Source organism: Crassostrea angulata, chromosome 4 (assembly GCF_025612915.1).
Source record: "Crassostrea angulata isolate pt1a10 chromosome 4, ASM2561291v2, whole genome shotgun sequence".
In the NCBI taxonomy this organism is placed as follows: Eukaryota; Metazoa; Mollusca; class Bivalvia; order Ostreida; family Ostreidae; genus Magallana; species Magallana angulata.
Window position 1 is genome coordinate 46,101,927 of NC_069114.1, and position 12,636 is coordinate 46,114,562.

At 35.9% G+C, this 12,636-nt stretch overlaps 1 pseudogene; it reads right to left on the reverse strand.

Annotated features, from left to right (window-relative positions):
- Positions 1-9,134: 9,134 nt before the first annotated feature.
- LOC128182297 (protein O-mannose kinase-like) lies at positions 9,135-10,459 on the reverse strand (annotated as a pseudogene).
- Positions 10,460-12,636: the final 2,177 nt, after the last annotated feature.

The following is a 12,636-nucleotide window of genomic DNA, read 5'->3' on the forward strand; positions in this document are numbered from 1 at the left end:
ACATAGATCCTAGAACTCCTTTTATGATTTAATGGATAGACACATGATATCTTGGGATATGATAGGGACTGTTCTATAGATGTGCAATAAGGTTTTAAAAATTTAAATTTCATCCAGGGAGTCAAATAGTAGCAGAAATTTGACGTTTATCACTTCAAAAATACATAGATCCTAGAACTCCTTTTATGATTTAATGGATAGACACATCATATTTTGGGATATGATAGGAACTGTTCAATAGATGTGCATTACGGTTTTGAAAAATTAAATTTAACCCTGAGGCCCATTACCTACATACCTTTTGATGCCCTTTAAAGATCAAGAATACATACGGTTAAGGGGTGGGGATCTCAACCGTTTTCGAGATATTCGTGCACTTCCTGTTCGAGGGGGGTCACGACCATCCCCGGGCCCATGACCTTCATACCGTTTGATGCCCCTTGACACAAGGAACAAGAATATATATGGTTTAAGGGTGGGGATCTCAACTGTTTTGAAGATATTAAGGGACTTGCTGTTTGAGGGGGTCAGGACCACCCACAGGGCCCATAACTTACATAACATTTGATGTCCCTTGACATCAGAAACATGAATGTATATGGTTGAGGGATCATGATTATAAGAGTTTCTGAGATATATGAGAAATTTCAAATTCCTGGGGGGTGGGGAAAACCCCAGGGGTCAGATCTAATTAACCCTATATATTGTCAGCAACAGTCAATATATGATTATGAAAACCCTGTATTATCATCTTTGTCCGTTTTCAAGTTACCATTTACAATAGAGTCTACGATTCTTCGTACAAGGTTCAATGTTAGACCCCACACCCATTTGAGCCCCCACCCCACCCCCACCCCCACCCACGAAAAGTGGTTGTCTAACCCAAAATGAGAAAAATCAAACCAGGATGCACAACTAGATATGCAGGCCTATCATATCCTAGAGTTTTGAACAATTCTGTTCAGTCATTTCTGAGAAACAAGTTCAGAGCAGGAAAGAAGAAAAAGAAGAAGACGAAGAATAATAATACATGTATTAAGAACCGTACAAAAACAATAAGTCTCCAAATTTCATTCGGGAGACTTAATAATAAAGATTAAATAGAGATAGGATCATCAAACATCAATAATTTAAAGATAATTGACAATTTCTGATTCTAAGGGGGTCAGGATGACCCCTTAGGGTCATGACTTACATGCCATAATGATCTGATGCGACATGACCTAAGGAGGAATAATATCTTTGGATTAAGGTGGGGATCTCAATGGTTTTTATGATATTTGATAATTTCAGGAAAAGCACTTGGAATCATGACCTACATACCATCTGAAATGCCTTGAACAAGAAACAATAATATAATATGTACATGATATATGATTCAATTTAAGAACCAAGATATAGATCAATCATCTATGTTTTGTAATACTTCCTATGTATATATACATGTATTAGTTTGTGTTTTGTTCTATACTACTCATAAATATAAACTGCCCCCCCCCCCCTTAATTGTCGAATGATCTATTAAAATCAAAATATAATTTGGGTGTCTAAAAACTTTTATAACTGGTAAAAAATGTTATTCTTAAAAAAATTCACATTACACCTTGCATAATTGACAAATGATCTATTGAGATATGATTAGAAGTCGTATTTCTACCTTGGGATCAATAACTAGTATTCATTGACAAGTTAAAATTTATAACAATAAATGATTCAAATTATAAATGTTTATACTCCACTTTCACCCCCCCCCCTCCATCTAACCTGGTTGTTCTTAATACATTCTTACATGTGTACAGTTACTGTAGCAAATTTTAAATCATTTCTTGATTGCTTTTTCTCTCGTGATGCACATTAACATTTTGGAAACTGCTTAAATCAGTTTTTAAGATTTATAAACAAAATGTTATATGCATGTGTATTCGCCTATTTGGGGCAATTGTAAAGTCTCCTAAACAAAGCAGTGTCATCATTAGGCTAGGATTTACCCACATGGATCAAACACTATCTACATATGAATAAGATAAAATACTTTATTATTATTTCTAGTTCTAGAATGCCAGAGTGTCTCCAAGGGGGCATAACCTATATACAATTTGACACGCAATGACACAAGGAGCAAGAATAAATTATATGGTTTTGGGATGAGGATCTTAGATCTCAGAAGTTAACAAAATATACAGTGTATCATCATTTCCTATTTCATTAAGGCGCGGGGGGGGGGGGGGGTTAAAGACAACACCTGGGGGTCATTAATGTACTTTACACCATTTGATGCATCATAATGACATTAGAAGATATTTTGTATTTTCCTGTTTCGTTGGGTCAGAACAGTCCCATGTACACCTACATTGTATTTGATGCATTATAATACATTAAGAAAGAAATACTCCTTCCTTCCTATTATAACTCATATAAAAATGATAAGTGTCTACACTTACTTACATGTAATACACAAATTTAATACGAAATTGTTTATACAGGGTCAATATGGGGTCAACTCAATAGTGTAAGTCTGACAAATGAAAAAAAAACAACTTTTGCAATTAAAATGACAGAAACTTTACAAATACGATAGGATAGGTAACGATGATAAACTTATTTAAATATTAAAAGATGATGATACAGTATGCTGTCAAAGGGAGATCACATTTAGAAAGTGAAAGTAAAACTTATGTATGCTAGCTAGCATCTCATTATATTGTGCTACTGCTACTACATGTATTATACTTACCTATATTGGTCAACATCATAATGATAATCCAATTAAAACACAATAATGAATTCCTGTAGCTGATCTTAACTAATCCTTTTCTGCATATGGAAAACACAGACATGTATGTATACACGTGAAACCATCTAATCGAAGAGCTGGGTAAAACTAGTACCCGCTAATGAGACCTGCAGACCTGTGTTGTGTACGTAACTTCAGACAAAGATCAGTTATTTGTAACATGCATGTATTTTTATGACCTATTCTTTAAATCCACTTGCACTATTTTGTTAGCTTAATAACAGCTTTAAGGTGGTGCGGGACAGCTGCATAATGCGATGAGATAAACAATAAAGTATAAATATTAATTAAATATTTACCCCACAAATAATGTTACCTAATATTGAAGCGCAATGGCTTAGAGCGTTTACATGTCTGTAAGAGCGTTGGGGTCCAAGGTGTATTTTTGGTAATTTTACTATTGATATAAATGAATTTTCATGAGGGGGGGGGGGGGGGTCTGGACCCCTCACTGCCACCCTTTCTCTAAATCTGTGCACACGATGATGTACATGTAGGCACACAGAAGCAAATCTAAAATCAGCAACCGCCACGGGGAGGGGGCATAATTTTATTTTTAATTTTGTTTGTAATAATTATACAGATCATTATACTTTCTATGACATGAAATGTTAAGATTATTGATTAACTGAAAATTCACTGCAAACAGTTCAACCCCAAATTGCACATAAAGTGCTGCTCATGTGTATTATCATATGGGAAGGGATATCATCCTTCAGTTATGAAAATTATAATTTTTAAATGTATTACCGGAGCTTACATGTGGCCTTCATTTTTACATAAACTGGTACAAAACACTGTTATTTAGGAGCAAACACTTGGTGCGGGTATTACTGTCTAATGACAGCATCTAGTTTCATTTACATTTTCCAGTGATTTTGCCTATGCAATAAAACTTCAAGTCAAGTTTTGATTTTGATTTTTCAATAATTTCATCAATGTCTTAAATAGGCAACGCAGATGCTTTGCGTGGCATTGTTAACACTGTGTAGCAGCACACAGTGGGTTTGCACGATCACAATATAGTGCCAAAATATCAGTAATTCTAATAATTGTACAACCACAATATAATTTTGAAATGATGCAAATATAAGCAACTATAGTGTGGTTTGAAAACTCACTCGGCGCAGCTCGAATGGTTCGTAAATCATCGACGGAATCACCTAAAGAAAGGGTCTATATATTTTTGGAAGTTTAAACGTTAGTTCGTAAACCCCGTGCATTCTTGACGTCATTAAAACTTACGTTTCGACTGATCACGTAATAGAAATAATTTTGGCACAGAAAGCATAACTATGTAACATAGCATAACATAACTTTGTATTAATATTCGAAAAAAATGTTGTTACTTTTTGAACCAAACATAAATAATATTGTGATAAATTTTATTGTCTTTTTTGGTATATTTTCCATTAAAAAATGTCTTTTTTTAGCTCACCTGAGCCAAAGGATCAAGTGAGCTTTTCTGATCACAATTTGTCCGTTGTCGTAGTAGTCGTCGTTGTCGTCATCGCTGTTGTAAACTTTTCACATTTTCATCTTCTCAAGAACCGCTGGGCAGATTTCAACCAAATTTGGCACAAAACACCACTAGGTGACGGAAATTCAAGTTTGTTCAAATGAAGGGCCACGCCCTCTTTAAAAGGGAGATAATTGAGAATTATTGAAAATTTGTTGGTATTTTTCAAAAATCTTCTTCTCAAAAACTATTCGGCCCGAAAAGCTTAAACTTGTGTTGAGGCATCCTCAGGTAGTGTATATTAAGGTTTGTTCAAATCATGGTCCCCGGGGGTAGTGAGGGCCACAAGAGGGGGGTCAAGTTTTACATAGGAATATTTAGAGAAAATCTTAAAAAATCTTCTTCTCAAAAAGTATCAGGCCAGAAAAGCTCAAATTAAAATGGAAGCATCCTTAGATAGTGTAGATTCAAGTTTGTTCAAGTCATGGTCCCTGTGGGTAGGGTGGGGCAACAATGGGGGGATCAAGTTTTATATAGGAATATATAGAGAAAATCTTAAAAAATCTTCTTCTCAAAACGTATCAGGCCAGAAAAGCTCAAATTAAAATGGAAGCATCCTTAGATAGTGTAGATTCAAGTTTGTTCAAATCATAGTCCCTGGGGATAGTGTGGGGCAACAATGGGGGGATCAAGTTTTACATAGGAATATTTAGAGAAAATCTTAAAAAATCTTCTTCTCAAAACGTATCAGGCCAGAAAAGCTCAAATTAAAATGGAAGCATCCTCAGGTAGTGTAAATTCAAGTATGTTCAAATCCTGGTCCCTGGGGATAGGGTGGGGCCACAATGGGGGGATCAAGTTTTACACAGGAATATATTAAGAAAATCTTTAAAAATCTTCTTCGCAAAAACTATTAGGCCAGGAAAGCTCAAATTAAAATGAAAGCATCCTCAGGTAGTGTAGATTCAAGTTTGTTCAAATCATGGTCCCTGTGGGTAGGGTGGGGCAACAATGGGGGATCAAGTTTTATATAGGAATATATAGAGAAAATCTTTAAAAATCTTCTTCTCAAAAACTATTAGGCTAGAAAAGCTCAAATTATAATGTAAGCATCCTCAGGTAGTGTAGATTCCAGTTTGTTCAAATCATAGTCCCTTGTGGTATGGTGGGGCTACAATGGGGGAATGGATTTTTACATAGGAATAAATGGAGAAAATCTTTAAAAATCTTCTTCTCAAAAACTATTAGACCAGGAAAGCTTAAATTTGAGTGGAAGCATCCTCAAGTAGTGTAGATTCAAGTATGTTCAAATCATGGTCCCAGGGGGTAGGATGGGGCCACAATGGGGGGATCAAGTTTAACATAGGAATATATTAAGAAAATCTTTAAAAATCTTCTTCTCAAAAACTATTTGGCTAGGAAAGCTCTAATTTAAGTGGAATCATCCTCAGGTAATGTAGATTCAAGTTTGTTCAAATCATAGTCCCAGGAGGTAGGGTGGGGCCACAATTGGGGGATAAATTATTATACAGGAATATATTGAGAAAATCTTTAAAAATCTTTTTAAAGACTTTTTGGCCAAGAAAGCTCAAATTGGCGTGTAAGCATCCTCAGATAATGTAGTTTTAAGTTTGTTCAAATCATGGTCCCTGGGGGTAGGGCGGGGCCACAATGGGGGATAAATTTTTATATAGAGAGAAATTTTTTAAAAATCTTCTTCTCAAAACTATTAGGCCAGAAAAGCCCAAATTTGAGTAGAAGCATCCCCAGATCGTATAGATTCAAGTTTGTTTAAATAATAGTCCAGGGGTAGGGTGAGGCCACAATGGGGGATGAATTTTTACATAGGAAATATATAAGAAAATCTTTAGAAATCTTCTTTTTAAAGACCATTTGGCCAGAAAAGCTGAAACTTGTGTAGAGGCATCCCCGGATAGTGTAAATTCAAGTTGGCAAAATCACAGTCTTTAGTGATGGCGGTTTGAATTTTTAAATAGGAATATATAGAGAAAATCTTTAAAAATATTCCGGGAAAGTTTTCGGTCCAAAACTCTGTACTTAGTGTGAAAGCACAGGTTATGCAGATTTAAGTTTGATGAAACCATGATTCCCTAGAGAAAAGTGGGGCCACGAAATGTGGGGGGGGGGGGGGGTATATAGGAATAGAGAAAAATCTTCTTACAGGTACAACAACAAAAGGGGCTTGGTATTTACAAAAAAAAAAAGAGGTGGATAAAAATTGGCAGATTTTTGATTTTTTTAGCAAGATCTACTGTACCTAGTTTTCAAGATATTTTGATACTGTAATGCTAATTTGATCTGAATTAAGGCAATTGTTGCTCAGGTGAGCGATGTGGCCCCTGGGCCTCTTGTTGTCCGTTTATTGAAAAAAAATTGTCCACTGGAATGCGTGTATCACATTATACTGGATTCAAAAATTCATAATTAAAGTTTGTTTGATTAGAAACAATGTATTTAAAATTGCAAAATCCCAAATCAATGACTTTATGGATTTTTTAAATTCATTAAGTGTCAAACCTTTAATTTAAATTTAAAAAAAAATATTTTAATCAAACATTTGCTGAGAAGGGACTTACCTAGATAGATCATGATTCAGCTTTGTCTGTGGAAAATGAAAACAACCAGAATGTTAATGGGAAAAGGAAGATGTGTAAAATTGACATATCGTTACAATCAGTGCGTGATTTATTTAGGTAAGAGATACTATCTTATACGTTAATTTGCAAAGAATTTGTGGCGACAGCAAAATTATTGATTCAAATAAAAAAAAACAATTTTCAAAGTTGCTACAGAGAGAGAGAAAAAAGAGAGAGAGAGAGATGGTTTATTTGTATCTAAATCCATTATTCATTTTTTGGGGAAAATATCCCCAAAAGCAAATGAACCAGCTGTAAGAGCTTATATCCAACTTTGAATTTCAATTGCTATGGAAAACAATCAAAACGTTAAATTATATCCACTTTAATTGTTCGTCATATTCTATACACCATTACATGGTTAATTTTCTATCGAATTCAATTCATCCAAAATATTAAACAGAAATAAATGTGGATACATTCTGATTATGTCTACATTGCACCTGCTTTCGAGATGGGATTGATGCATAGTTGATTGATAAGAAAATATTTACATTTTCCTGTGTCTTTGCCTGTGATAACACTACGTATCGATTGTGTACTTTATGACCCATAACTTCAAATGACGCCAGCGGGGTTCGCTTAAGCCTTAGTCATAACTGGTCGTACGTGCTTCTACGGGTGGTCTACGGGCGGATTTTAATGAAAATCTTGCGAGACACGCAAGTGCATCTTACGATTTTGGAAGGACGTTTGCTTCCCGTAAGCACGCACGGTGGCTATTGGACATGCACAACAATCACCGCGGATTCCTTGCGAGAACTGAAAGCGTACGCTGCATTTGCGCTTCTCTCAAGGAACCCGTAAGATGACCGTACGATTTGAATTGCACGAATGATGTCAGGAGATCTCACTTGACCCTTGCGTTATACGTACGTTGACTGCAAGTCGCATGTGTTCACCATCAACATATAAATTGAACGCACAGTAAACGTCTTCTTGCGTCATGCGTCCACCAATTGCTCGTGGTGCGTGCGAATTTCCCATAAACAGTATTTTTATGAAAAATGATTATGAAAAAATCCACATAAAGATAAGAGAATCAACAGTTTTACCATTTATCAAAATCAAATCAAAGAAGTTTCTAGCTTTAAACCCCTTTCTAAAAACCAAAATCAAACAAACCAATGCGTTCTTTTTTACTAAAAGAAGAAAGGTAAAGAAGGAGAACAGGACAAGAAGGAACTGAATATTGAAGTACATGTAGATATTAGAAGTAGTAGAAGTACAGAAAATGTATAAAATTTCCAAATCACTTCGACCTGCAAGCGTGCTAAGATAGAATCATATACATTTTCGGAGTAGAGGAGAGGAAAAATGATCTTTACGCGCAGCTAGAATGATATTTTTAACTAATTTAAAAACCAACCACACAAAAAACTTTAACACATCCTCCTAGAGGAAGTTGTTGTTTTCGTGAGTATGGTAGTTTTTGTTTTAAAAAGAGTACTTTCTCCATTCTGAAAATATTGATTATCATCTCATATGACCATTAAAACTTAATAAAAATATCTTCATAATTGTATCAAAATCAGAATATGAGAAAAAGAATTTGTAGACTTAAATCGTATGAAGTGTAAATAGTGTCACCCTTTTAATAACAACATTTGTAAAAGCAAAGTAATTCGATGTGGCTTTTTTACTTTCAATTAATAGTTTCGTCAAAGTTTTTTTTTCGAAGATATTGTAAAGTTCAACAAATTGTTAACAAAATTGTGAAATTATTTAAAGATATTACACTGGCCAGAAAAATTATCAGCTGATAATTAATTCGCTGAAATTAGATTTTTGCACAGACTTTCTTCTACATTTTTCATATTTTTTTGATATTAGTAAGAAAGATAAATAAGTGTTTATAAAACATTCTTCATTTGTGTCGACCGGTTTAGCTAGTCTAATTAAAAAAGCAGCAATTACAGAACAATAGTCTTCTTTTTTTCTACGAGTTCTTTTGACGTTTTAATATTTGCTTGTTTACAATAGATAAACATTTCAGTATATGTTTAGAGAATTTTTTTTAATTTATTTAACGTGAAAACTAACAATTGTCCGTGCAGCTGTCGTGGGGCACAGAAACTTGCAGGTGACCTATACGACGCGAATATTATTACTGTCGTTGGCATTGTGATAGAACAGGTTGCAAGTGATTTTAATCATTGGTTGTTTGAATAAATTTATTATTGTTGTCATATGTTTCCATATCATACAATTATATTCAAGTTATTTATTTGGTAAAGTCACTTATGGGATTCCATACATGTAAAGTATAAAAGTTACTTTTAATCATATCTTTATAAATTGTCAGGTATGTTTTGTACACTTGTTCAGCGGTTGGTCGTTTCCTTGGGTTGCGGTTCTTGCACTGTTTGTGGATGTCCTTAAGAGAACGTTTAAGTTGACGTGTAGAAACATCTTCACCCAGAAAGTACAGACACACGTCTGGAATCTTCCAGATCTCTTTTTTTTGTCGTATAGCGGCAATTTGGAAGCATCATATCTCTCTTTGTAAGGCCACAATTCCTCAGGGGCAGGAAAGCTCCCTGTAAGTTCTCCCCAGACAGTGCATTTAATTAATCTCTTATAAGTCCCGTTCACCAAAATGTTTTCCATGGAGTCGACGTCACAAAGAACTAATCGGAAATCCTTAGTGAAAAGAAATTGTCCTGCTAATTTTTGGAGATTTCTTGCGTCACATTGGACGTATATTTTTCCATCGTGTCTAGAATGCAGGGTTCTTAGTATATCTACATAGCTCACACATAACTGCATTCTTGTTTGTAAAGTGTTATAGAGGGGATACTCCTTAAATCGAATCTCCAAATCCCTTGCATCAAGCAGTCTGTGAACCTCTGTGACAATGGTATCATTGCAATATCCCACAAGCTGTAGGAGGACAGAGGGCCTGTAGAAGTTTTTCATCTGATTTATTCCCTGGAGATAACCAAATCATATGTCCTTAATTTCTTTACTACAACAGGATACTTCTGCCAATAAGAATGCCACACCTAAAAACAAACCAGAGAAAAAATAGAAAATATCAGTGTTGAAAGAGTTTGAGCACCTCACAGTGTAACATAAAGTAAACAGTGATAGAAATTCACGATAGGTCATTATTAAATCTAATATTGATTGAGAAAGGTAACATTACGTTACGATATTCAGATCCAAAACGGAAATCCAAATGAAATTGAATAAAAGTACTTTTAAGAATACATAAATAATATCTTGCCTCTTTCACATATCCCATGTGTCCTATTTCCTCGCTGAATTTGAGTTGTTCAATATCCCCACAAGTGAGTAAGGGGTGACATTTTGCCATTCCATAAAGTCCAAAGAAGCCATGATTACACACCGGTTTACATATTTCGCGGTTTTCCACGATACTCCAGATGCACGTGAAGTTTTGTTCAGGTGAAATAGTGTGCTTTTTGTGTGTCCCAAATATATTTTCTGGTAAGAGATGATCTCTTAATATACATAACAAAGAGAGATAAATAAATATGCAAACGAGTAGACTTCGCCTCCATTGTGATTTCATGTTATTTCTCTTTTTTTTTGGCCACCGGGTTAACACCTCCCTAACTTTTAATGATACGCACCATGACGAGAAAAATATTTCATACAACTGGAAATGAAATAATATAGATTACAATCTTTGTTTTACTTTTGGCAATAAATGCAAATGTTTTCCTGATGGTACATTAAGATTTGATAGTGAGACAGATTACATCTATTGCTCTGTCGATTTTAAATACATGCGTTATCGATCCGTTCACTCAAGTATTTAATGTCTGTTCGGAGAGACGTTATTCTTCTGAAAAAGCAAAGTTTCAGTCTTGAGTTGCAGTTACTTAAACAATTAAATGTTTCCATTGGTGATTCATGCGGGATATGCAGGTGGCGACATTGTTACCCGCGTTATCGGGTTATGTAATTTTTTTTCTGCAATGATCATTACCTTTATTACCCGCAAGAACCAACAAAGAAGCATTTAATTGTTCATATTTACATCTTTTTAAAGAAATTTAAAAAAATGATTGTAAACAGTAAGTAAAATGAACTATATTACTGTTCATGTACATCAGTAGAGCTAAAAGAAACAGCCAAATAATCTCCTATGGAAATCTGAGTATGACATCATCATATTTTTTTCGTGCAGTCTGTGATATTTAGTTCACCTGAGCTGAAAGCTCAAATGAGCTTTTCTGGTCACATTATGTCTGTCTGTCTGTCCTTACATGTGACCTTTCACATTTTCAATATCTTCTCCAGAACTACTGGGCCAATTTCAACCAAACTTGGCACAAAGCACTTTTAGGCAAAGGAGATTCAAAATTGTGAAAATTAGGGATCATATGGTGTTCCGATGGGCCACTTCGACCTTCGCACTTTCGCCTTTAAGTCGGAGATGCGAGAGTGCGAAGTTGCGAAAGCGAATGTGCGAGAGTGCAACGGCGAAGGAGCGAAAGTGCGAAGATGCGACGGCGATGCGCGAAGATGCGATGGTGAAGGAGCGATACTACTGTCGCTATTTCGTTTTCGCAACTTGGCACTCTCCTGTTACTTACCAGCTGTCTGTACCGTGGATCAAACACAGTAATATTCTTATTTCATTATGCGACACTCCTTGCTCATGTATGGATCTAGAGGGGGAGAGGGGGTCCGCCCCCCCCCCCCCCCGGAAAATTCAATATTAATAACTTCACACATGAAGTAAAGGGGTAAAGAGGGTCCAGATCCCATCCCCCCGGAAAATTTAATTTTATTAATTATATATAATAAAACCTCCAAACCTCCAAAATATGTCTCGGAGCCCCCCCCCCCCAAATATAATTATCCATCGACCCCCCCCCCCCCCCCGAAAAAGTTGTGGATCTGTGCAGGCTGTTGAAAAAATTCTAAAAAGTTCATCGTCTGCCTTAGATGTCCATACAGATGTCCTTTTATACAGCTAGAATTGTCTTTAAACGATAGAGAGGTTCACAATTATAAAAAGGCGAAGGCGAAAGCGCGAAGATGCGAAGGCGAGAGTGCGAAGTTGCGATGGCGAAGGAGCGATAGTAGTATCGCTTCTTCGCCTTCGCAACTTCTCACTTTCGCCTTCTTATCTTCGCGCTTCGCCGTCGCATCTTCGCACTTTCGCTCCTTCGCCGTCGCACTCTCTCACTTTCGCCTTCGCAACTTCGCACTCTCGCACCTCGACCTAAAGGCGAAAGTGCAAAGGTCGAAGTGGCCCCATCGGATCACCATAGGATCACGCTCATTTTCAAGGGGAAATACTAAGGAATTGAAAATTTTTGAGAAATATTCATGAATCTTCTCAGGAAACATTTGACCAGTAAAGCTGAAACTTATGAGGAAGCTTTCTCAGGTAGGGCAGATTCAATCATGACCTCGGGGACAGGGTAGGGCCACATTGGTGGGTCAAATTTTACAAACTAATATATACTAGTACAGAAAAATCTTAGAAAATCTTCCTCTCAAAAACCAATTCGCCAGAAAAGCTGTAATGTGTGTAAAAGCATTCTCTGGGATTTAAAGTTAAAAAAACACCATGATCCCAGAGGAGAGGGTTAGACCACAATGGATGGGGGGGGGGTTGGCGTAGTGGAATTTTTACATAGGAATATATATAGAAAAATCTTTTGAAATCTTCTTCTCAAAAACCAATTGACCAAAAAAGCAGTTACTCATGTGGAAACATTCTCAGGAAGTGTAGATTCAAG